Consider the following 26,539-nt stretch of genomic DNA (forward strand, 5'->3'; position numbering starts at 1 on the left):
GACAGACCCTAAGGTGACCACTGATGATTTCCCATCTCCTCGTGCCCACACCTCTGTGTAATCCCCTCCCCTTAAACCACAAGTAGAACCTGTGACTTCCAAAGGTAAAGGGGTGTTAGTCCCTTAATTAGGTTACATCACATGGCAAGGCAAAGGGATTTTGCATTGTAACTGAGGTCTCAAATCAGTTCATTTTGAGTTCATAAAAAGGGAGATTATCCTGGGCAGGCCTGGTTTAGTCAGGAGAAAGCCCTTTAAAGAGTGACTAGGACCTCCCTAAGTCAGAGAAACTCTCCCCATTGTCAGCCTTGAGGATATAAGCTGCCATGTGGTGAAAGGACCTAACAGAGAGGGCCACATGGCAATGAACAGTAGGCAGCCCCTAGGAGCTGACAGTAGCCAGCAAGTAAACTGAGATCTCACTCCTATAGCTGCAAAGAGATGAATTCTACCAACAACCAGAGGGATCTTGGTAATATATCCTTCCCCAGCCAAGCTTCTGATGAGACTGCAGCCCCCTAGCCAATGCCCTGACTAGTGAGATCCTGTAAGCAGAGAATCCAGCTGATCCACAGAAATGGTGAAATAATAAGTGTGTGTTGTTTTAAGCTCTAAGTTGTAAAACTTGTGCAACAGTAGAAAACAAATACAATCTCCCCCAGCTCTTCTGCTTAATATTAAGCTGATAATAAAAAAGATTAAGGGCCAGGCCCAGTGGCTCATGCCAGTAATCCCAGCACTTTGGGAGGCCAAGGTGGGTGGATTGCTTGAGGTCAGGAGTTCAAGACCAGCCTGACCAACATAGTGAGACCCCATCTCTATTAAAAATACAAAAATTAGCCAAGTGTGGTGGCAGGCACCTGTAGTCCCAGCTACTTGGGAGGCTGAGGCAGGAGAATCGCTTGAACCTGGGAGGCAGAGGTTGCAGTGAGCCAAGATTTTGCCACTGCACTCCAGCCTGGGTGACAAAGTAAGACTCCATCTCAAAACAAACAAACAAACAATGATTAAAAGGGTGATGAGGATAATGAAAGAATACAAGGAGAAGGAGGAAGACAAATAGAAAAATTGTATTGAATACTTATTATGCATCAGGCACATTAGTCAAGGTGCTGAAAGAAGACAAATGGGACACTCAAATGGTGAAGAGAATTTAACATAGGGACTATGTGCAGAAGCGTGCATAGGGTTAGGATGCTCAACAAGCAATGCTGAGGCCATTAGCGTCTCTAGGTCTGAAAGGGTAAGAGGAGAGAGCAGAGATAATGGGACCATTATGGAGCTTCTTTGAGGGAGAGGGCTGCCTGACAGTGGCTGGGGATGGAGGTAGAGGTATACAGCCTCTGTTGAAATGGTCACCTAGCATTGTGAAAGCCAGGGGATTAAACACCCTGGGCTCTTTATTATCCTTCTGAGCAGCCAATGTCTTCTGCCAGTAGCTCCTTTGGATGAATCCAACTAGAAGCCAGAGGGCAAAGGACACTGGGTGATACAGTCTTAGAGGTTGATCTCTTAGGGCACAGATCAGGGATGAAGAAATGGATAGAGAATGGAACTGGAAGGGCAAATGGAGAGGGATGAAGCTTCATGGATTAGCTCATTGATGTTCATGACTTTTGGCACATGAGGATTTAAGCACAGCAATGTTAAGTAACTTGCCCAAGGTAAGATAACTAGGAGGTGGTAGAACAAAGTTCGGAACCCAGGCAGATCTAGCCCCAGAGCCTGGACTCTTTTTTTTTTTTTTTGAAGCAGAGTCTCGCTCTGTCGCCCAGGCTGGAGTGCAGTGGCGCCATCGCGCTCACTGCAAGCTCCGCCTCCCTGGTTCACGCCATTCTCCTGCCTCAGCCTCCCGAGTAGCGGGACTACAGGCGCCCGCCACCACACCCGGCTAATTTTTTGTATTTTTAGTAGACACGGGGTTTCACCATGTTAGCCAGGATGGTCTCGACCTCCTGACCTCGTGATCCACCCGCCTCGGCCTCCCAAAGTGCTAGGATTACAGGCGTGAGCCGCCGCGCCCGGCCAAGCCTGGACTCTTGACCACTACAGATACAGTTCTCAGGACCCCTTGTCTCTGCTGCCTTTCTATTCTGAGTTTTCCTTTGAAACGAGACAATCCCTTCTACTGTCAGCAGCAGTGCAGGCCTGGCACCTCTTTGTTCTCAGTGTCTGGCCGCATTCACATTATCCAAGTCAAGTGCTAGCATCTTGCTTGTGGTTGACAAGAACGGACCCTCCATCATCAATGTGTGTGACCAGCTGAGAAAAGAAACAAGCCTTTTCTCATGAGATTTCCAGCCTAGTTGTTCGGGACCAACAAGATCAGAACTCTCCAATGTTTTAAGAACCATGAAGCACAGCCTTTGACATTTCCTCCCAGGCATCCCCAAATTACTTCAAAGTGTTTGTTCACACCTGGCAGGCGGGCAGGAGAGGGAGCGAGAAAGCCATCTGTGGAGATTTGCAGCCCTCACTTTTATCGGCAAAGCCTCCCCCTCTGAAGACATGATGAATTCAGCTATTTTGGGAGCAGGGATTATAGATGTGACCCACCTGGCTCAGCTCTGAGTAACTGCCTAAAATTCTTGACAATAGCAAAAAGAAAGGAGAATGAAAGTTAAAAAAAAAAAATCTCTCAGTATAGTTCACTAACCTGCCAAATGCTTGATTGGCTTCTTTTTAGGCCCACAGCTCATTTTCTTCCAGAAAACATCCCAGGAGAACAGCAAGGATATGGGATCTGGGGAGTCGGAGGTCTTGGTTCTGGTCCCGGTTCTGCCATATATTAGCAGTGTGACCTTGGGCAAGTCATTCATCTGGCAAACATTTATTGAGGGCTTTATCCATGAGAATCATGGAAATGAAAGGTACACTTCCTGCCTTCTGTGAGTGCACAGAAAATTGAGTAGAAAAAGATATTAGTAAGTAACTGTATCACAGTGTGATGAGCACTAAGACAGAGGTCCCATGAGAGAAGCCTAGAGGAGGGGTACCTAGCTCAGCCTGAAGGTGTGGTCAGGAAGTCTCCTAACCTCTCTGAGTTTCAGTTCCTCAGCTGTAAAATAGGGAGCTTTTATATATTTGTGAAGGGAACTGATAGAATGAAATGTACTTCATCTCCCAAATGAAGCCCCTTCAGTGACTCACACCTGTTTCTGTTTGTGAAAAGAAAGCTCATCACTGATCCCTACTATCCCTCCACTCAGGACTCTTTTTTTTTTTTTTTTCTTGAGACAGGGTCTCACTCTGTCACCCAGGCTGGAGTGCAGCGGCATGATCTTGACTCACCACAACCTCCGCCTCCCAAGCTCAAGCAATTCTCGAGCCTCAGCCTCCCAAGTAGCTGGGATTACAGGCATGCACCACCACTGCCTGGCTAATTTTTGTATTTTTAGTAGAGACGGGGTTTCACCATATTGGCCAGGTTTGTCTTGAACTCTTGACCTCAAATGATTCACCTCCTTTGGCCTTCCAAAGTGCTGGGATTACAGGTGTGAGCCACCGTGCCTGGCCACACTCAGGACTCTTTTGAGAAAAGGTTCTTGCCTCTCCCTGCTCCTACTTCAGTTTCCCCCCCACAGACCATGTACTTTCTTGGCTACCCATATGATCCATATGTATTAAATACTTTCCACGTAAATGTGCTGATGTGCTACACTGAGAGAGATGAGATTTACTGTACTGGGAGAGGAGGGAGCTGCTGGGCAAAAGGGATTAAAACTCAACTGGGGCAAAACAAAGAACAAGGAGGAGAGGTGAGATTCGACAGGAGGACCAGGAAAGCTGAAGGCAAATGAGACCAGCTCCTGGGAGAATCCTGACCTGTGCCCAGACAGGAACGTAGGAAATACCTTGACAGATCCAGAAGTTCAGGACTGTTTGACACTACATGAGGAAGAAGAAAAGCCAGCAGAACTGTTTCTTTTTAGTAGCCAGATTCGTTTAGCAAAAGCTCTGTCTTCTTAAGGGAACAAAATCAAAATGAAATTAAGAAGAGAACACAGACTTCTTGGATAATTAGGAAGATGATACCACTGCTTGCAAAGGCATATGCTTTCCTTCAAAGGCAAATCAAAAAGTGCATTTGTCATTCATTAATGCCTGCAGGCACTCATTCACTTAGTGCTGGGCACTGAATGGAATACAAAATTGTGCAAGACTCAGCTCTTGCCTTCAATTTTATCCTAGTAAGCTTTTCAATATAATTGTTTTAAATTTTTTTTTGTAGAGATGGGGATCTTGCTATATTGCCCAGGCTGGTCTCAGACTCTTGGGCTCAAATGATTCTCCTGCCTTGGCCTTCTGAAGTGCTGGTATTACAGGCATGAGCCACCATGCCTGGCCCTAGCAAACATTTATTGAGCATCTCTCTGTGTCAGACACTGGGCTCCATCCCAGGATTTAAAACTAAATAGCTGGGCGTGGTGGCTCATGCCTGTAATCCCAGCACTTTGGGAGGCCAAAGTGGGTGGATCACCTGAGGTCAGAAGTTTGAGACCAGCCTGGCCAACATGATGAAACCTTCTCTGTACTAAAAATACAAAAATTAGCTGGGCATGGTGGTGCATGCCTGTAATCCCAGCTACTCAGGAGGCTGAGGCAGGAGAATCACTTGAACCTAGGAGGTGGAGGTTGCAGTGAGCTGAGATTGCCTGGGCGATAGAGTGAGACTCTGAAAGAAAAAGAGAGAGAGAAAGAGAAAGAAAGAAAGAAAAAGGAAGGAGAAAAAAATAGAGCACAATTTCTTACCTTAAGGAGAAAATCTGATAGATTTGCTAATAAAATGTCTTCACACTTCTAATATTCTAAACATTGACTTGAACAGATATTATTCTTGCCTGTGATTCTGTCAGTTTTCTGGCCCTTGTTGGAAGAATAAATCCTCTGAATTTATTCTAGAGGCCTGGCAGTTCAGCTCTGAGCTCACAGTAGTTGTGACTGAGAGAAAAAATGGTCTGTTTCCCTATCTCTCCCCTACAGGTCTAAAAATGTACCTGGCTGGATCAGGTACATTTTTTCTCCAAATGAGAGGTTACACAAAGTGAGTCATTTTTCTAGCTTTTTAAAAAGCTTGATTCAACCCTCCAATTTCCCACCTTTCTCTTCCACCTGCCTTGTTTAATAATTAGGCTGTTTAATAAATGCATTTGATGAGGAGGAGCGGGAGGAGATGGTGATTGTTAGGCCTTACAAGTCCCTGGGGAATGTAACAGCGTCCTCAGCCAGAGTCACTATGTTCTGGGTTGTCCCCTGAGCATCTTGCTGAGTGAAAAGGCCAGAGGCCCTTCCTGCTTTAGGGTGCAGGTTTGACTGACCTTGGGTCATTCTTTCCCTAAGGGCCCTGCCAAGAAACCAGGTTTGGTTCTTATCTCTTAACTTCCTTTTTGTTCTGCTCCTAGTTTAGCTTACATTTTTCTTACTTGGAGCTTTTACTAACAGCAGATGACCACTACTTTTCAAGTACCTGCTGGGCTTGGAAGGTAGAGAGCAAACTAGACTGGGTGAGGTGAGAAAAATCATCCAGGCCAGCTTGTGACAATGCAGAAGGGTCAGGAGGCCTCACTGGTGAAGCACATTTCAGTAGGCAGGCACGCAAGGCATGGACTTCAGGAAAGGAAGTGGTGGGAACCTACCCACAGATGAGAGAGAAACAGAGACAGCAGGACAGGGAGAGGTCGAGCTGGAGACAGACAGACACACACATGTACGGGGGCCAGTGGGGAGGAGAGGAGAGAGACTATGTTCACAGTGACAGGCTACATAGCCTGGGGGTAAAAGGAGTCACAGAGATATGGGTTCATATTTCAGCTCCACCATTTACTAGCTCTATGTGACTTGCATATTACTAAGCAAGTCACTTAGCCTTCTCTAGCTTCTGTTTCCTCATCTATAAAATAGAGCTAATAATACCTATCTTGCACAGTCATTGTGAGAACTAGTGATAAAATATGCCAAGTCACTTGCACACAATAGGCCCTCAATTAATGGCAGCTGTAGTTATTTTTGGAGTACTTTTTATGTTCTAAGTACTAGCTAAGTTTGGGGGATATGGGTAGAAAGTGTGGTGTGACAAATAGGAATATCCAATGAATGGTCCTAAGAGCTCCTTTTGGGTTTGCCTGGCAATGGGCTACCTTACTGTTTCCCCAAGAGGAGAGGCTGGCTGTGCCCAACTTCAACTTCCTATGGTACCAGGAGATCTGAAGACACTAGCTGGGCATTTCATAGCACTTCCTTAAGCCATGGGCCCCTATGCTCATGCTGATCAGTGTCTGAACCCTGAAATACTTTCCCACCACAGCAAAGACCCTCTCAGGTTGACCTATGAAAAGGAAGAGGTACCAGGGCTCCCTCCTCAGATGATTGATGGTGCATCCAGCTGCACCCCAAAAAGCCCAACTGTCTACAGGATCCAGGGAGAGAAGAGGACCTGGATACCTGCACCTTTCTTGAGTTTTACCTGCCAACACCAATTAGCTTTTGTCTTAAATATATCTTATGGCTAGGTGCAGTGGCTCACACTTGTAATCCCAGTGCTTTGAGAGGCCAAGGCAGGAGGATTACTTGAGGCCAGGACTTCAAGACCAACCTGGGAAATATAGCAAGACCCCACCTCTACAAAAAAAAATTTTTAAAACTAGCTGGGTGTGGTGGTGTGTGCCTCTAGTCCCAACTACCCAGAAAGCTGAGGTGGAAGGATCACTTGAGCCCAGGAGCTCAAGGCTGCAGTGAGCCATGATCAAGCCACTGCACTCCAGCCTGGGTGACAGAGCAAGACCCTCTGTCTTTTCAGTTATCAAATAAACTAATATTTCTTTGTAAGACCATATTGAAGGGTTTCCCTGACTGAGACATGTTCTGGAGAACTTCAGTACCGCCACTATTTACTGATGGCTCACAATCAGAACATCATGATAAGGTTTGTGTGCAACTGGATCAATTAAGACCATGGATCTGAGTGCACTTTACAAACTCTAGAGTGCTGTACTAATGTAAGCCAACAAAACGTCTTATGTCGGCCGGGTGTAGTGGCTCACACCTGTAATCCCAGCACTTTGGGGACCGAGGCGGGATGATCACGAGGTCAGGAGTTCGAGACCAGCCTGACCAACATGGCGAAACCCCGTCTCTACTAAAAATACAAAATTAGCCGGGCACGGTGGTGCATGCCTGTAATTCCAGCTACTCCGGAGGCTGAGGCAGGAGAATCGCTTGATCCCGAAAGGCGGAGGTTGCAGTGAGCCAAGATCACGCCACTGTACTCCAGCCTGGACAATAGAGCCAGACTGCGTCTCAAAAAAAAAAAAAAATGTCTAATGTAGTATGAGGACTACATTTATACAGAAGTAGGTTGAATGGTTCTCGCAGTGTTTTTGCTCAATACCTAGGGAGATATTTTGTACTCTGGAGTAGGGGAAGAGTAAACGCTGAGGCTGATATCGTAGGTTGCTGTGTCTGCTGTCAAGTGTCCACCATGGAAGGAGCCTTTATAAACCTCAGTGTCCTTTTGCCTCTGAGTACCTCTGGCCTCTAGCAACCTGTCTCCCAAACAACTCAGGTGATTAATCTGAGGTTTCCTAACCACATGGATTTCACCAAACCACCAGATCCTACTTGCGATGGGAGCAAAAATTCCTCCCAGTTTCTCCCTAGGCATCCGGGGTCTGAGTGCAGCTCTCCCTGCCACATAAGGAGGGTTGACTTGGTGGAGAATATGGGAACAAGTATAGCATCTTCTTTGTTCCTTAAAACACCCTCAACTTAACATTTTACTTCTCTCTGCTTCAGCTGACAGCTTGAGAAAAACCAAATTGGTGGTTGGCTGGTTGGGTTTTTTTTCAACCTAACAACAAGCCTGGCTTAGAACTATTCATTCTTCAGCTCCCGATACTGTGTGTCTATAGATAAACAGGCATATATATTATCAACTTTTGTTTACTTCTCCCCTAATGGAAGTCCATTAATTTCCCAATATATATTACAGAATGACTTGCCTGTTGCCAGCACTGGGAGGATAAATTAATCTTTAGTCCCTAGATGTTTAAGTTGGAAAATAATGGGAAATAGAAGAAATAGAAGGACCGAGATGACTCATTTATTTCAGATGCTCACCCCAAACTACTTCGGAAATGCCAGCCGTGAATTAAAACCCGAATCTAGAAGAATGACCTAAATCACACTTTACCAGAGAGACTCTTTAGTTCCTTAGCAAAAATTGCACTTTATGTCTAGAATGGAAGAGGTTGATGATGGCTGGAGTCAAGTAGCATGAACTTAACTCCATCTGATCTGGGGATAAGGAATCAATATTGTCTCTCTAGAGAGGGCAGAAACCTCTTTAGAAGAAGATAAAGGGAAGCCACAGTCAACTGTAAGATACTGACATCCTAAGCCAGGCACGGTGGCTCACACCTGTAATCCCAGCACTTTGGGAGACCAAAGCAGGCAGATCACTTTTGGTCAGGAGTTCGAGACCAGCCTGGCCAACATGGTGAAACCCCATCTCTACTAAAAATACAAAAATTAGCTGGGCATGGTGGCAGGCACCTGTAGTCCCAGCTGTTTGGATGGCTGAGGCAGGAGAATCGTTTGAGAACTCCAGCCTGGGTGACACAGCAAGACACTGTCTCAAAAACAAAAACAAAAAAATTAAAAAATTAGCCTGGCATGGTGGTGTGCGCCTCCAGTCCCAGCTACTCAGGAGATCGAGGCAGGAGGATTGCTTGAGCCCAGGAGGTTGAGGCTGCAGTGAGCCCTGTTCGCATCACTGCACTTCAGCCTGGGCAACACAGCGATACTCTGTCTCAAAAAAAAAAAAAAAAAAAAAAAAAGATACTGACATCCTATAATATGTTAGTGCTGAGAAAGAGAGGAGAGCTGGCTTGGGAAAAGAGCAAGGAGATCTTTTTTGCTCACTGAATCACAGGCCAAACCTGCTCCCCTGTTTATTCTGTGGTGATCCTCCTAACTTAATTTTCCCTAGGTACAACAAATGAGGTGGCCCTACACAGTTACATTAACTGATTTTTCTATAAGGTGATCTGAAGGCTAAGGATCTCAGGATGTAATGGATAGTAAAGCCCAGGATTATGATTTAGGCAAAAATCAGAAAGGAGACTCAGGTAAAGGAAAAGAAATTCTTGGCCCAGCACAGTGGCTCACGCCTGTAATCCCAGCACTTTAGGAGGCCAAGGCTGGCGGATCACCTGAGGTCAGGAGTTTGAGACCAGCCTGGCCAACAGGGTGAAACCCCTTCGCTACTAAAAAAATACAAAAATTACCCGGGCATGGTGGCACTTGCCTGTAATCCCAGCTACTCGGGAGGCTGAGGCAGGAGAATCGCTTGAACCCCGGAGGCAGAGGTTGCGGTGAGCCGAGATTGCGCCACTGCACTCCAGCCTGGGCAACAGAACGAGACTCCATCTCAAAAAAAAAAAAAAAAAAAAAAAAGGAATAGAAATTCTCTTTATTGAAAGACAATAAGAATTCATATTTGACTAGCTACTGCAGGGAAGCAACTAATCATACAACATAATAGATGTTGTTAATAATGTTCATTACCTCCTTGGATGCCACCAATAAATGACTTTCAATTTTATACATGTATTGTCCAAGTTGTGAATTTGGTCTTGGAATTAACAGGTGGTAAATTCCTGGAAAGCTTAATAAGGGAGATTGTTTACTTTGTGTATAAATAAAGAGAATATGGGATCAAGTATAGCATCTTCTTTGTTCCTTAAAACACCCTCAACTTAACATTTTACTTCTCTCTGCTTCAGCTGACAGCTTGAGAAAAACCAAATTGGTGGTTGGCTGGTTGGGTTTTTTTTCAACCTAACAACAAGCCTGGCTTAGAACTATTCATTCTTCAGCTCCCGATACTGTGTGTCTATAGATAAACAGGCATATATATTATCAACTTTGAAGGAATGAAGATTATTATGTGGGAACACGAACTGGCATAGTCATTATGGAGAACAGTATGGCGTTTCCTCAAAAAACTACAAATCAAACTTCCATATGATCCAGCAATCCCCCTACTGGGTATATACTAAAAGGGTATGAAATCAACATATTGAAGAGACATCTGCACCCCCATATTTACTGCAGTACTATTCACAATAGCCAAGATAGGGAGTCAACCCAGGTGTCCAACAACAGACGAATTGGTAAAGAAAATATGGTATATATACACAATAAAATACTACTCAGCCATAAAAAGGACAAAATCCTGTCATTTGCAATAACATGGATGGAATGGAGGACATTGTGTTAAGTGAAATAAGCCAGATAACTTGAACAGAAAGTTAAACACCACATGTTCTCACCCATATGTGGAAACTAAAAAAGGTCGATCTTATGGAAGTAAAAAGTAGAACAGAGGATACTAGAGGCTTGGGAAGGTAGCGGGAAGTGGGTATGGGAAGAGATTTGTAAAGGATACAAAATTACAGCTAGATAGGAGGAATAAGTTGGAATAAATTCTAGTGTTCTAAAGCACTGTAGGATGACTATAGTTAACAGTAGTATATTATATAGTTTCAAATAACTCAAAGAGGATATTGAATGTTCCCAACACAAATAAATGATAAATGTTTGATTAGCCAGGTTGTGGTGAATGCATATAGTCCTAGCTACTCTGGAGGCCGAGGCAGGCGGATTGCTTAAGTCCAGGAGTTTGAGGTTATAGTGAACTATGAACTATGATCAAGCCACTGCACTCCAGCCTGGGCAACAGAGCAGTACCCTGTCTCTAAACCAAAAAAGATAAATGTTCAAGATGATGGATATGCTATTTACCCTGATCTGATGATCACTATATATTATGTGTATTGAAATATCACTATGTGTCCCATAAATATGTTCTGTTGTGTGTGTCGGCTAAAAATGATTTTTGGCCAGGTGTGGTGGTTCATGCCTGTAATCCCAGCCCTTTGGGAGGCCGAGGCCGGCAGATCACCTGAGGTTGGGAGTTCAAGACCAGCCTGACCAACATGGAGAAACCCCGTCTCTACTAAAAATACAAAATTAGCCGGGTGTGGTGGTGCATGCCTGAAATCCCAGCTACTCAGGAGGCTGAGGCAGGGTAATCGCTTGAACCTGGGAGGCGGAGGTTGCAGTGAGCCGAGATCGCGCCATTGCACTCCAGCCTGGCAGCAAGAGCGAAACTCCGTCTCAAAAAAACAAACAAAAAAAAAGATTTTTAATAAAAAAATACTTATAAAAGGAAGAGAGAAGAGAAAAGGAGAGAGAGAGAGAGGAGAGAGGGGGAGAGAGAGAGGCAGTGTGTGTGTGTGTGTGTGTGTTTGTGTGTGTGTGTGTAAGTCTAAACCTAACCTAACCTAACCTTGGGCTGGTTACTTAGGTGGGCTCCCTGAGAGCAGCATTATGTTGGTGAGGGTGGTCTTGGGGCCAGGACTGGTCCTCAGCCTTCCAGATGTAGGATCTCCATTTTATTAGTATACCTGGCAGTGGGCAGGCTCTGGTAGGGTTGACAGAAAAATACAGGGTGCCCAGTAAAATTTGAATCTTAGATAAACAATGAATAATTTTTAGTATAAGTGTATCCCATGTGATATTTGTTTTGTTTTAGAGACAGAGTCTCTCTTTGTCACCCAGGCTGGAGTGCAGTTCTGCGATTGCCGCTCACTGCAACCCTTAGAACTCCTGGGATTAGCAGATCCTTCTGCCTCAGCCTCCCAAACAGCTAAGACTGCATGTATGTGCCACCATGCCCAGCTGCTAATTTTAAAAATTTTTTGTAGAGACAGGGTCTCACTATGTTGTCCAGGCTGGTCCAGAACTCCTGGCCTCAAGTGATTCTTCCAATTCAGCCTTCCAAAGTGCTAGTATTACAGGCATGAACCACTGCGCTTGGCCCCAATATTTGTATTTTTATTTGCTAAATCTGACAACCCTATCTAGGAGGCATCCATTAATTAACTCACCAGAGACTTATTTGTAAACCAGAACCCCAATGTGTGGGTTTACAGGGCAGGGCACACGTTTCAACATAGCAGAGCCTTTGTGCCTACTATTTGCACCTCTCTCCTTTAGGTGTTTGGAAAACCAAGTTTGTCATCGGTGAATTTCAAATTGTAGTGAAGCACGTTGAGTAGCTTCATGGGCTATGCATCCAGGCCACAGTAGAACATAGGAACTCTGGATGTTTGACTGCAGGGACACCACTCAGAACCTAGAATAACAATCCAGTCTAACAGACACAGTGTCTTTCTTCCCTAGACAGTGTTGCAATAATGCTGGGCTTCCACTCCCCTTTTTCAATGTTTATTTATTTGTATTATTATTATTTTTTGAGACGGAGTCTCACTCTGTCACCCAGGCTGGAGTACAGTGGTTCCATCTCTGCTTACTGCAAACTCTGTCTCCTAGGTTAAAGCAATTCTCCTGCCTCAGCCTACCGAGTACCTGGGATTACAGGCACCAATCACCATGCCTGGCTAATTTTGTATTTTTAGTGGAGACGGGGTTTCACCATGTTGGCCAGGCTGGTCTCAAACCCCTGACCCCTGCCCGCCTTGGCCTCCCAAAGTGCTGGGATTATAGGCATGAGCCTGCGCCCGTCCTCAATATTTAATTTTCAATGTTTTTATGTCACTCAAAACTCCTTGTAAACACACTGCCATTTTAAAGATATCTGCTGATTCAATCTATTTCGTATTGATTGTTGTGCTACTTTTTAGGGAGCCATACTACGTCTTGCTCATCTTGCTGAGTTTTGGGAAGCTTGATAGTTCTAATGATTAGCAGGCATTAATTTTATGAGATAGTTTTAGATATGTACGGATACATCTGTGATTTTCTAAAACAGAACACAATTTTGATCTTAGACTCTCATTCTGTGTAATGCAGAAAAATTAATCCAGTAGGAAATTCATTCATTCATACTCATCCTCTCTCCCTTGATCTCCTTTAGCTGGAATCTCAATTGTAGGAGAGTGGGAAGGGGGAACCCTTGTAACACCATGTGCTCGGAGTTGGTAGCTCCAGAGATGGGGAACAGCTCATCCCTGGGCATCCAGAGATACTAGCATAGCCCCGTGTTGTCCTCTAAAGCAGCTGTATGCCCATCTAGTTTGCTCAGCTCATGCTGCTATTGACAAAGGGTCAAACTCTGTAAACTATTTGAAGAAATTTATTCTGAGCCAAATATGAGTGGCCAATGGCCCATGACACAGCCCTCAGGAGATGTTCCTGACAACATGTTCCCAAGGTGGTCAGGCTACAGCTTGGTTTTATACACCTTAGGGAGACATAAGATATCAATCAATACCTGTAAGATGTACATTGGTTTGGTTCAGAAAGGACAACCAGAAGCAGGGGCTTCTAGGTCATAGGCAGATTCAAAGATTTTCTGATTGGCAATTGGTTGAAAGAGTTATTATCAATAGAAAGGAATGTCTGGGCCAGGTGCAGTGGCTCATGCCTGTAATCCCAGCACTGTGGGAGGCTGAGGTGAGCAGATCACTTGAGCTCAGGAGTTCAAGACCAGCCCGGGCAACATGATGAAATGCCATCTCTACAAAAAATACAAAAATGAGCTGGGGTGGTGGCTCACGCCTGCAATCCCAGCTACTCGGGAAGTGGAGGCAGGAGAATTGCTTGAGCCCAGGAAGCAGAGGTTGCAGTGAGTGAGACTGCGCCACTGTACTCCAGACTGGGTGACAGAGCGAGACCCTGTCTCAGAAAAAAGAATGCCTGGGTTAAGATAAGGGGTTGTAGAGACCAAGATTTTGTCATGCAGGCGAGGCCTCCAGGAAGCAGACTTCAGAGAGAATAGACTGTAAATGTTTGTCAGACTTAGTCTGTTAACAAGTCTTAAGGTCTGTGCTGATGTTAATGCTGGTCAGCTTTTCCTGAATACCCAAAGAGAGGAAGGTATGATGAAGCATGTCTGACCCCCCCTTCCCATCATGGCCTGAACTAACTTTTCAGGTTAACATTGGAATGTCCTTTGCTGAGATGAGGAGGTCCATTCAGGTGGCTGGGGGCTTAGAATTTTTGGTTTGCACTGCCATCCATCATTGTTTCTCCATGGCATGACCACTTTGAGCTGCCAACTCTCCCTCTCAGCTCACCTCTGAGCACTTCTCGGCATGACAGTGGGGCAGTCCAGCTACTTTCCCACAGCTACCACAGCCAGAAACAAGGCTGTCACTGAGCTCTCTCCCCCATCACCCGAACAACCATCTGTGCTCTGTTGACCCCATATCACTGTAGCATAAGCAAATCTGTGGGGTCAGCTGCCCTCCCTAGATAGGAAGTAGACACAAGTTTCCTCTATTCTTAGTTTCCTCAAGGCTTATCTTGTGTTCTACTTGCCAGCCAGAGTTCCCTCTCTGCTAAAATAATTCACCCTGGGAAGATGATAGGGGCCTTCCTTGGAGACCACACATCTCTCCAGTCTAGATAACCCTACGAAAGTATCTAGGGGCTGGTAATCTTGCATGGAGGAGTGGGGAGAGTTCTTTCAGACCGTTCTTATTTGGTTCAAAATAACGATTTAGGGCCAAAGAGTTCCTGAATGCTCAAAAAGTATTTTCTCTCAAATCTAAGTCTTGTGTTCAGCAATCTCATTTGAATCTCAAAAGTTAACCACTGACTTTCTTTTTCTTGGCATTCCGGCTATGATAACCTCACTTTTCCCTAGGGCAGGGCATGCCTGGGTCTGCAGAGCAGTAGAATGTGGTGAAGTGTGTTTTGTTGGTGGTAGAAGGGAGGACCTGTTTAATGTCTCAAAATACCTTCTAGAGTTGCAATGTTCCTGCCTCTATTTTTATGCTAAGTACCTTAAACCCATGTAATCTTCAGAACAATCTCAAGAACTAAGTATAATCATTCCAACGCAGATGAGGAAATGAAAATTCAAAGGGAGAATGGGGAATTTGTTAAAAGATTCCAGTTGTAAGTGGTGGCAAAATAATGAACCTAGGATAACCTGATTCCAAAGTCTTCATTTTAAACCCCAACAGTGAGGCTGAGCACAGTGGCTCAAGCCTGTAATCCCAGAAATTTGGGAGGCCAAGGCAGGAGAATCACTTGAGGCCAGGAGTTCTAGACCAGTCTGGGCAACATGGTGAGACTCTGTCTCTACAAAAAACAAAAAAATCAGCTGGGCATGGTGGTGTGTACATGTAGTCCTAGCTACTTGGGAGGCTGTGGCAGAAGGATCGCTTGAGCCCAGGAAGTTGAGGCTGCAGTGAGCCATGACAGTGCCACTACAATCCAGCCTGGGTAACAGAGGGATCTTGTCTCTAAATAAATAAATAACCCCCAACAGTGGCCTCATATCTTGTTCAACAACTAACTCTCTAGGAGATTTGTTAAAAATAATTTTGATATGCCAGGCTCTCGCCTGTAATCCCAGCACTTTGGGAGGCCAAGGCGGGTTGATCACTTGAGGTCAGGAGTTTGAGACCAGCTTGGCCAACATGGTGAAACCCCGTCTCCACTAAAATACAAAAATTAGCCGGGTGTGGTGGTGCGTGCCTGTCATCCCAGCTACTCAGGAGGCTGAGGCAGGACAATCGCTTGAACCCAAGAGGTGGAGGGTTGCAGTGAGCTGAGATCACGCCACTGCGCTCCAGCCTGGGTGACAGAGTGAGCCTCCATCTCAATACTAATACTAATAATAATAATAATAATAATAATTTTGATAAAGATCCACTCCAGGAGATCCTGATCCAGTTGGTCTCGGTTAGAGCCTGGTCATTAGTATTTTGAACAGTGTCAACCTTGTGAAAGGAAAATAAATCTTTGGACCCCCCCAAAGAGAAAAGTCAAGCTGGGAGCTGCTTAGGGCAAACATGCCTCCCATTCTATTCCTTAAAGGAGATAGCTACTAAGATAAAAAAGCTATATACCTACCTCACAATTTGTCTACAAGGAAATTCCTTTTGGACAAAGGACAAACAGAACGCAAAGTCATCCCTCTGCTCACTGAGATAAATGCATATCTGATTGCTTCTTTTGGAAAGGTTAATTGGAAACTCAAAAGAATGTTTGTCTATCTATGACCTGGAGGCCCCCTCCCTGCTTCAAGTTGTCCCACCTTTCTGATTGAACCAATGTACATCTTACATATATTGATTGACGTCTTGTGTCTTTCTAAAATGTATGAAACCAAGCTGTGCCCCGACCACCTTGGGCACATGTCATGGGACTTCCTGAGGCTGTGTCACGGGTGCATCCTTAACCTTGAAAAAATAAACTTTCTAAATTGACTGAGACCTGTCTCAGATATTTGGGGTTCACAACCTAAATGAGATTCTGAAGAGATGATTAAATATAGAGTTTGTAACCATAATCGTTTCATTGCCCAATGTGCACAGCAAGTCAATACGCTGAAACACCTAGTTGCAAGAGAGAAAGAGGTTTAATTGTAGGGCAGCTGAATGTGATGGGAGGAAACCTCAAATCAGCCTCTCCAAGGAATTTGGGTCTAGAATTTTTAGTGATTTTGGAGTGGGCCGAAGTGTGGAGATCTTTGCTTGGCCCAAGGGTGTAGGATGAAGTCATAGAACAGGGAGATGAAGAAACTATATTCTCGTGCTGATTCTGCTCTCCTCTGGGGGTCTTCAAACTTGTTGGCATCAGCTCAAATTTGGGATCTGAAAAACATCTTAAGCAATTCTTAAACAAAAGCCTTATGATTCTAATGTCAGAGATTCTATCTATCTTAATCAGAGGCCTGATGATTCTAACCTCAGACAGAAATACTATCTGTAGGAACAATGAGGATGCAAGTGGTCAGGATCTAGTACTCCATAACTTTCACTTCCTGTTGTTACAAGGAAGTGAGCCACAGTGCAGCCTAATTAATGCTTAATCATAACTATATTTCTGTCCAGAATTCTTGTTAACATGGTGAGGATGGCTTCAAGTTTATTCAAGCTCAGAGCTTGAGGGTGGCCACCCAAGAGCATAGATTCAAGTTGCCCTAAACCCACACTCTGATTAGAAATAGCTACAAGAGGATTTTTAAGGAATAAAGAAGAGGCAGCTCCTAAATTGTTTACCAAGAATTTATACTAAAATAACATAAGCTATTGATTGGGTATGTGTTATTCTTTGCATCACAAATTCCAACATGAAGATAATGGGTAAGGCAGTTAAGCAGGAACAAAATGCCTTTACACAGTTGCCCTGGACATGGGCGCAGAGATGTGACTGAAGTCCCATACTCCTGTCTCTCCAGGCTTGATAAATTTTGTGTACTTCACATAGCTCAGACTGATCTGAACTATTTTTCTTTCTCAACGGAGTCTCCGTAGTCTCCGTAATTCAGAGGCACACCAAAATTTGAAAGCCAGCTCTACCACTGACTAATTGTGTGATTTTGGACAAATTAGTTCATCTCCTAGTATCTCAGTTTCCTCATTTGCTAAATGGGGAAAATAACAACTCCAACATCATTGAGCTGTTGTGGAAATTAAATTAATTTAAAATGAAAGCACTTGGAAGAGTACTTGGCACATAATAAATGCTCAATAAGTGTTAAAGATTGCTACTTTTCCTGTCCCTTAGCAGCAACTAAAAAATATCTTTTAAGGAGCGCCATTTCCTGGACATATTACAAAAAAGGGGAATTGCCTGCATTTACATAGATTTTTTGATAGTTGATGTCTCTGAGAGCAATATTCTTTTAGCCTCTTCTCTAAATCCAGGTTTATGCCTAATTTAGATCCCACGGTCTCCTGTGGTCCTAACCACCTTGTGAACATGTTATGAAGGTAAATTGAAGTTAATCTAGGGATGGAATGATGAGAGCAGGTAAAAGATAAATAGTTCAACGGTTCTCAACCTTGGCTATACCTTATAACTATCTGGAGAGCTTTAAACAATGCCCAAGTCAGCTGGGCATGGTTGCTCACGCCTATAATCCCAGCTCTTTGGGAGGCTGAGTCAGGAGGACTGCTTGAGGCCAGGAGTTTGAGACCAGCTAGGCAACATGGTAAGACCCCCTCTCTATTATATATTAAAAATAATTTTTTAAAAATGCCTAAGCCACACCCCAGACCAATTAATATCAGAATCTGTGGGAACAGGGCTCAGCTATCAGTCTATTTTAATCTACAGATGATTCCAGTGTGTAGCCACTGGCCTCATCTTAGCTCGGCTGAGCTGGTGAGACCCAGTAATCTGTATTCTAACAAGCCTTCTGCAAATCTCAGGACCTTTGGTGTGAACCATCCCATCATCCTCCCAATGTCCAGGCCTCTGATTTCACTTCTCTGCCCAGTGGGTGTGACTTGAAAGCAAGAGAGGAGGTGCAACAACCCTTAGTTTCTGTAAGAAGGTACAAGGAGACCAGTTCTGTACATCAAATCCTGGTTTATTCTAGCCAGACCTGTCTTAGGGACAATGACGGTCTTTCAGCCTAAATGCTTGCTTCTCAAGAAGAAGGTGAGCCAATGAAGAAGGGCCCCATCTCTCCAAGTGGAGACTCTAGCATTTGCCTAAAATACCCCTTCTCTCCAGTCCTAACTGTCCTGGAAGCTTCTCAGAGGCCAAATATGTAAACAAGTTCCAAACCAACACATCTGCTTTTCATTTCCTGCGGAATGCTAAAACGAGTCTTTTAAGGTTGCTTAAAATATGTTCTCTCCTCCCGCCCCACCCCCCAGGGCATTTGCTGTGCGTCCTCAGACCACCTCAGCTCCTCCTTCCCTACACCTGGGACTCTTCTGCGCAGACTTGGCTTCAAACAAGGCTCACGGTTCTTCCTGGCATTTGCTTTTTTGGCTTAGCGAGTGCACATTCAATATCTTTTTCTTCTTTTTCTTGAAAGCACTGTCTTCAGTCTCCTCACTTGTCCCTTTCTCCTCTGGCAAGCGTAATGCTATCAACATTTGAAAGTGGCCTGATTCCCTTGTGTCTGGTAAATGGCCTTGCTGCTGAACTTCTTTAGGAGAACTGCAAAGAAACTAGAGCAGGGGCTAAAGAGAGCTGCTCTCTTGGGGCTCAGATGCCCCTCCTGGGGCCCCATCTCACACTAGGTGGGTTTCCTTCCTAAATTTGAGCAACAACTCTGTGTGACCTTAGCCACCCTTAACTTTGCTCTGCTTCTGTTTAGCATCTGTTAAGGAGTGACCTTTGCCACCAATTAATGAGGGTGAGGCCCCATTCAGTTGCAAAGAACGTGGAATTGTAAACAAACTTGCAAGTGGAAAGACTAGTTCCAGGGGAAATGTAGGTAGGAAAGGTGCTCCCGTATTCTCCTTTTAGTATCAGAGAGATGCCGCCTTGCTCCTCCTGTTCAAGGAGCAAGGCGGCATCTCTCTCCTAAATATGCTGTTGTGTCTCATACCTCAGCTTCTCAGGGCCCTGCCAAGAGCGGGTAGGTAACATAACAACAGCTGTTACTGCCCCAATGTATCCTCCCTCCAAATGTCAACAACATACACTTTGGAGTGGCCTCTTTATGTTAAGGCCTTGAGCTTTAAGACTCAGCTCTGGCCTTTAAGAGTCGTATGTTCCCATTGAAGAGACAGGATGTGTGTAAAGATAGCAGCTAGAGACCATGCCCAACAGATAACAAACGTTAAGGGAATACATAAGTATTGAACAAATATATATGGAGCACTAATTATGTTTTGTTGTAAGCTCTGTGGCTAAAGTGTTATAGGACTTTCTCCTTAGTTCAACTAAAAGCCGGATTCTTGTCACACAGCCATGAGAGATTAGGCTTGCAGACACTTTGAAGGGTGAGAAAAATGGAACTTATTGGGCAAAAAGGAAAATAAATGGAAACAGGGACTCTCAGCAAAGTGAGAGTCCTGCTTGCTGGTTTTTCCTGCCCCACTGATTGAATCCCATGTACTACCCTGGATCAGGAGAGGCCAGGCTCCTTCCTGCTGCAAAGGGTGTGAACTTCTGCAGCTCCACCCTGTTCTCCCAGTGCGCAGGCCAGTCGGAGTTTCTCAGGGGACCCCTTTACACTTGGCTGTCTCAAAAAACAGGGAGCAAAACAGATAAAACCCCTGGCTTTATGGATCTTATGTTCCTTATATATATATATATATATGTATAAGGAACACACGTATGTATGTGTATATATGTATATATATATATTTAGGTTCTGGAATAAATGTGCACAACATGCAGCTTTGTTACGTAGATACATACATGCCATGGTGGTTTGCTGCACCCATCAACCCGTCATCTACGTTAGGTATTTCTCCTAATGCTATCCCTCCCCTATTCCCCCACCCCCTAGATCTTATGTTCTAATGAGACAAGACTTACTTTGAGAGGCCAAGATGAGTGTCAGCAAATAAATATGTATAATACACCAGCTTCTGGGAAGTACTTTGAAGGAAAATGAAGCAGATTAAGGAGGGTAGAGTGACATGGTTAAGAGAATGTGGTTTTTTAGATGGGAGATCAGAGAAGACCTCTCTGGTAAGGAGACATTTGAGTCAAAATCTGAAGAAGGAGGGAGTGAGTCATCTGAGTCTGTGAAGAATTTTCTAAGCAAGGCGAGCAGCAAGCACGAAGGCTCTCAGGAAGGAGTGTGCTTGGTGAGTTCTAAGAACAAGCAGGCCAGTGTAGCTGGAAAGCAGTGAGCAGGAGACCGTGGGCAGGAGAGGACATGAGAGAGGTGACAGAGTGGATCACTGAGGACCCTGCAAGTGGTGGTAAGGACTTTAGATTTTGTTTTGAAGCCATTGGAGGGCTTTGAGTAGAGCAGTGACATGATTGGACTCACACCTTGGAAGGATCACTCTGTGAGCATGGACTCCAAGAGTGCACAAGGAGAAGCGTGAGGCCAGTGAGAAGGGTGCTGCAATAATCCGGGATGAGATGTAGATGATGGTGGCTTGGACCAGAGAGAAGAGACTAAGGGTGGTGAGATGAGATTAGATTCTGATATATAATGAAGGTAGAGTAGACAAGATAGATGAGATATAGGGTTATGATTTATGACATAAAGAGAGAAATCAGGAATGATTCCAGTGTTTTTGGCCGATACTCAAGGTTTTAAATTCATAGCAGGGATGGGCTGCTTCTGGTTAAGATAATAAGGGAAAGATTAATGAAAGACCCGAGATTTGAGCTGCACTTTGAAAAACTAGTAGGATTTTGTGACTTATAAAAAGTCTCAAGGGCTTATTTTGAGACCATTTTATCTCCTGGAGTGCAGCCTTCTACCCTAGTTCCACTTCTTTCAGTTATATCAACCAGGAGCTCTGGGATGGGGAACTCAGCCAGCCCAAGGAAGGTGAATCTGGATTCTTTAGGCCAAACATGAAAATTTTCTACTCTTGCCAGTAACTGGTTTAGAAATGGGCTGGTTTAAGAATGGGAATGTACTGGCCTGGGCATGGTGGCTCATATCTGTAATTCCCATACTTTGAGAAGCCAAGATGAGAGGATTGCTTGAGTCCAGGAGTTTGAGACCAGCCTGGACAATATAGTGAGCCCTCCTCTCTACAAAAATAAAAAATAAAATTAGCAGGGCGCGGTGGTGCGTACCTTTAGTCCCAACTACTCAGGAGGCTGAGGTGGGAGAATTGCTTGAGCTCAGGTGTTTGACACTGCAGTGAGCCATGATTGAGCCACTGCACTCTAGCCTGGACCACAGAGTGAGACCCTGTCTCAAAATAAAATAAAATAAAATAAAATAATGGGCATATGCTATAGTTCTGGACCATGGAACATAAAAGGGAACTCTGCAGAAGGGACGTCTGGGAAAATCTCTAAGTCTTCAAAAGGAAGCAAGGTACTCTGGCCTTGAGATGTTGTTAAGGACATAGAGCTTGAACTGCTATTGCCATCTTGCAAACATAAAGGGGAAGGTAAAGGCAACAGCTGCAGAGTGGCAGAGAGAAAAGGTGAACAAGCATGGTTCCTTGAGAACATTGCTGAGCTATGGAATTACCCAACCCTGGAACTGCACAACTTCTGAATTTTTTTTTTTTTTTTTTTTTTTTGAGACAGAGTCTTGCTCTGTCGCCCAGGCTGGAGTGCAGTGGTGTGATCTTGGCTCACTGCAAGCTCTGCCTCCCGGGTTCACGCCATTCTCCTGCCTCAGCCTCCCGAGTAGCTGGGTCTACAGGCGCCTGCCCCCATGCCCAGCTAATTTTTTGTATTTTTAGTAGAGATGGGGTTTCACCATGTTAGCCAGGATGGTCTCCATCTCCTGACCTCGTGATCTGCCCACCTCGGCCTCCCAAAGTGCTGGGATTACAGGCGTGAGCCACCGTGCCGGCCCTGAATTTCTTTTGTAAGATTAAAAAAAAAAATCTTATCATGAAATGCTTTTGAGTTGGGCAGTTTCTACTTGAAGCTCAAAGTACATCGTTTTAGATAAGCAATAAAGATTCTGGTTAGAAGAGGGCAAAAACAAACACTTTGAGGCAAGACTTTCTTGGAGACAAGAAAGCTCAAAGCGTATTTGGGGAGGATTGGTGGAATAGCTTGACATTCATTCATAAATTCATTCACTAAGTATTTGTTGACGCCTACTGTGTGCCAGGCACTGTTCTAAGATCTAGTATTCTGCAGGAAACAAGATTGACAGGGTACCTCTTATGGAGTTTATTACCTTGTGGAGGAAAGAGGGGTGCATGTGGACAGTGGCTACTGTATTGGACAGCACAGGCATAGGGTCTGGGAAGGCCTAATTCAGGGAAAGCATGAAAGGATGAAACTGTGAGTTTTGGCAATGGCTTTAGGCTTCTGCTGCTCTGCTCTCGATTCATTCTCCAAAGAGATTTATTAGGTCAAAGGGCATAAATATTTTTAGGACTTATAATTACTTTCCTAATTGGTTACATCAATTTATGGTACTACCCAAGGAATACAGGTCCTGATATTACTGGGTTTGGATTTAGGGATTTCCATTTTAATTTGGTAGGGATTAATTTAGTAAAGGAGTTCATTTAATAAAGTTAATTTAATTAATTTAGTGAAAAAATACCATGCTTCTTTTAATTTGCTTCTTTTTGATAATTAGTAAAATTGACTACTTTTGTGTGTGTGTTAATACCTGTTCTTTTGTTAATTGTTTTGTTAGTTTTTATTCAGTTATCAGCTGAGATCTTAATGGGATTCTTATCAACTTATCTGAGTTCTTGACATAGTTCTTGTTGTAAATATAACTCCTGGTATGTTGTTTGTTGTTAATTCTGGTGATGTATTACATATAAAATTTATTTAGAAAGATTTTTTTATTTTTTTGAGACAAGAGTCTCACTCGGTCACCCAGGCTGGAGTGCAGTGGTGTGATCTCGGCTCACTGCAACCTCCGCCTCCTGGGTTCACGCCATTCTCCTGCCTCAGCCTCCCAAGTAGCTGGGACTACAGGCGCCTGCCACCTCGCCTGGCTAATTTTTTGTGTATTTAGTAGAGACGGAGTTTCACTGTGTTAGCCAGGATGGTCTTGATCTCCTGATCTCGTCATCCGCCCGCCTCGGCCTCCCAGAGTGCTGGGATTACAGGCGTTAGCCACCGTGCCCAGCCTAAAAAATTTTTTATGTAGTTAAGTACTTTAATATTTTCTGTGTAGTATACTATATTGCTATACTAGAAGCAATATACTATTGCTTATACTATAAGCAATTAGTATTGCTTATAATTATAGAGTCATCTTCCCACTGAAAATTTGTTTTGACAAATTTTCAATCCTATTTTCTTCTGAACTTCACAGTATTAAATGTTTTTAAGACTTGAAATCAAACAAAATTAATTTTAATATATAAGGTGTGGATCTCAATTTTTCCCTTCCCTCTTAAACTGCTGGTCAGTTATCCATCCACCATTTATTGAAAAATATTTGGCCAGCCATGGTGGCTCATGCCTGTAATCCCAGCACTTTGGGAGGCCGAGGCGGGCAGATCACCTGAGGTCAGGAGTTCGAGACCAGTCTGGTCAACATGGAGAAACCCCGTCTCTACTAAAAATAGAGAGATTAGCCGGGAGTGGTGTTGTATGCCCATAATCCCAGCTACTTGGGAGCAGGAGAATCACTTGAACCTGGGAGGTGGAAGTTTCAGTGAGCTGAGATCGCGCCACTGCACTCCAGCCTGGGTGATAGCAAGACTTTGTCTCAAAAGAAAAAAAAGAAAAGAAAAAGAAAAATATTTGTTTATCTCATTGTATCATGATAGCTTTATCATACACTGGGTTATTTATGAAGAAAAGAGATTTGACTCACAGTTCCACAGGCTTAACAGGAAGCATGACTGGGAGGCCTGGGGAAACTTAAAATTATGGCAGAAGGTGAAGAGGAAGCAAAGCACATCTTTCCATAGTGGAGCAAGAGAGAGCTAATGAGCGAGGGGGGACGTGCCACACACTTTTAAAACATCAGATCTTGTGAGAGTTCACTCACTATCGCGAGAACAGCATGGGGGAAATCCACTGCCATGATCCAATCACCTCCCACTAGGTCCCTCTCCCAGTGATGGGAATTACAATTCAGCATTTGATTTGGGTGGGGACACAGAGCCAAAGCATATCAGGGTGTATATTTGATATGATCTTTCTATTATATTACAGAAATCTGTCTTTTTTTTTTTTTTTTTTTTGAGATGGAGTCTCACTCTATCACCCAGGCTGGAGTGTGCTGGCACAATCTTGGCTCACTGCAACCTCCACCTCCTGGGTTCAAGTGATTCTTCTGCCTCAACCTCCTGAGTAGCTGAGACTACAGGTGTGTGCCACCAGCCTGGCTAATTTTTGTATTTTTAGTAGAGACGGGGTTTCACCACGTTGGCCTGGCTGGTCTTGAACTCCTGACCTCAGGTGATCTGCCTGCTTTGGCCTCCCAAAATGCTGAGATTACAGTCACTAGCCAATCTGTCTGTCCTTTTTTTTTTTTTTTTTGAAATGGAGTCTTGCTCTGTCACCAGAGCTGGAGTGCAGTGGTGTAATCTCGGCTTACTGCAACCTCCTCCTCCCGGGTTCCAGCAATTCTCCTGCCTCCGCCTCCCAAGTAGCTGGGATTAGGTGCCTGCCACCATGCCTGGCTAATTTTTTGTATTTTTAGTAGAGATGGGGTTTCGCCTTGTTGGCCAGGCTGGTCTTGAGCTCCTGACCTCGTGATCGCCCGCCTTGGTGTCCCAAAGTGCTGGGATTACAGGTGTGAGCCACCGCTCCCGGCCTGTCTATTCTTAAATCAAGACTTCAATACAGGAAGCCAGGTGTGGTGGCTCATGCCTGTAATTCCAGCACTTTTAGGGGCTAAGGTGGGAGATTGCTTGAGGCCAGGAATTCAAGACCAGCTTGGGTAACAGTGAGACCCCATCTCTAAAAAGAAAAAACTTCAATATTTTATTTTTTTAATAGGTTTTTACTTTTGATAGATCTCGTTCACCCTCTTTCATTCCCTTCTGCAACAGGTTTTCTTTCTTTTTTTTTTTCTTTTGAGTCAAGGTCTCTCTCTGTTCTCCAGGCTGGAGTGCATTGTGCAACCATGGCTCACTGCAGCCTCGAACTTCTGGCCTCAAGCAATCCTCTCACCTTGGCCTCCCAAAGTGCTGGGATTACAGGTGTTAGTCACTGTGCCAGGCCTGTTTTCTTTCTTGCCTGTTTAGAATTTTCCTTTTATTCCTTTCTTTTGTCATATGTTTAAAAACATCCTTCTGGGATTTTTACCAAGATTCTGCTAAATATGTAACTTAAATTGTAGGAAACACATATTTATATAATATTTAGGTTTCCCATCCAGGAACTTCTATTTTTCCATTCATTCACATCTTTTCAGACAACATAGAAGTGTTGTTGTTTTGTTTTTTTTTTTTGAGACAGAGTTTTGCTCTAGTTGTCCAGGATGGAGTGCAATGGTACAATCTCAGCTCACCACAACCTCCGCCTCCTGGGTTCAAGCGATTCTCCTGCCTCAGCCTCCTGAGTAGCTGGGATTACAGGCATGCACCACCACGCCCAGCTAATTTTGTATTTTTAGTAGAGATGGGATTTCTCCATGTTGGTCAGGCTGGTCTTGAACTCCTGACCTCAGGTGATCTGTCCGCCTTGGCCTCCCAAAGTGCTGGGATTACAGGCATGAGCCACCATGCCCGGCCATCACATAGAAGGTTTTATAGATTTCTTTATAAAGAAATGTATGTATATACATATATATGTTTGCATACATACATTGTATCTTAGACTGGGTGCCATAGAAATGGACTCTGAGATGGAGAGTTGTCTACAGAGGGTGTTTTACAGAAGACACACCTGTAGCAAGATGGCCTGCAATGGAGCTGCAACTGGGAACTTAGCTGATTCCCGGGTGGGAGGTGGTGGTGGGGATTGGGGGAGATCCTCTGAAACTGGAATGGGACTTTGAAGTTTAGCAGTTTACAATTAAAATACAATCTTTGAGTGGACGAGGATGCTCAAGTCAGCCTGATCATTATATGTTCTCTTCTTAGATAAACCTCAGAGACAGCCAGGTTATCCAGAGATGCTTAAGAAACATGAAATCAGACCAAGGAGTGAGCTAATTTCAAGAATTATCTCCCAGCTAAGGCAGCTTATGGCTAAGTCTGGAAGTATACATGGAAGT

General features: G+C 44.2%; 1 protein-coding gene and 1 long non-coding RNA gene across 12 annotated transcripts in view; one reads left to right on the forward strand and one right to left on the reverse strand.

Moving 5' to 3' along the window:
* Nucleotides 1–3,003, reverse strand: part of LOC134808365 (uncharacterized) — an 84,941-nt gene extending 81,938 nt beyond the window's left edge. For 2 of the 5 annotated variants that reach the window (XR_010151153.1, XR_010151152.1), the window contains exon 1: nucleotides 2,657–3,003. This is a non-coding gene — a long non-coding RNA (uncharacterized LOC134808365). The remainder of the gene's footprint in view (nucleotides 1–2,656) is intronic. The other 3 variants (XR_010151157.1, XR_010151155.1, XR_010151156.1) reach the window with 3 other exon arrangements.
* The window catches only part of FUT8 (fucosyltransferase 8), a 450,735-nt gene that overhangs the window by 28,284 nt on the left and 395,912 nt on the right, over nucleotides 1–26,539 (forward strand). For 2 of the 7 annotated variants that reach the window (XM_054665671.2, XM_054665670.2), the window contains exon 1: nucleotides 20,528–20,663. The exons of 1 other annotated variant lie outside the window; for it this stretch is intronic. The gene's annotated coding sequence lies outside the window, so the exon portion shown is untranslated. Of the gene's footprint in view, nucleotides 1–20,269; nucleotides 20,716–26,539 lie in introns of those variants that run through there. 4 more of the 7 variants (XM_063792663.1, XM_063792664.1, XM_063792666.1 and 1 more) reach the window with 4 other exon arrangements.

This window comes from Pan troglodytes, chromosome 15 (assembly GCF_028858775.2).
Source record: "Pan troglodytes isolate AG18354 chromosome 15, NHGRI_mPanTro3-v2.0_pri, whole genome shotgun sequence".
Classification (NCBI taxonomy): Eukaryota; Metazoa; Chordata; class Mammalia; order Primates; family Hominidae; genus Pan; species Pan troglodytes.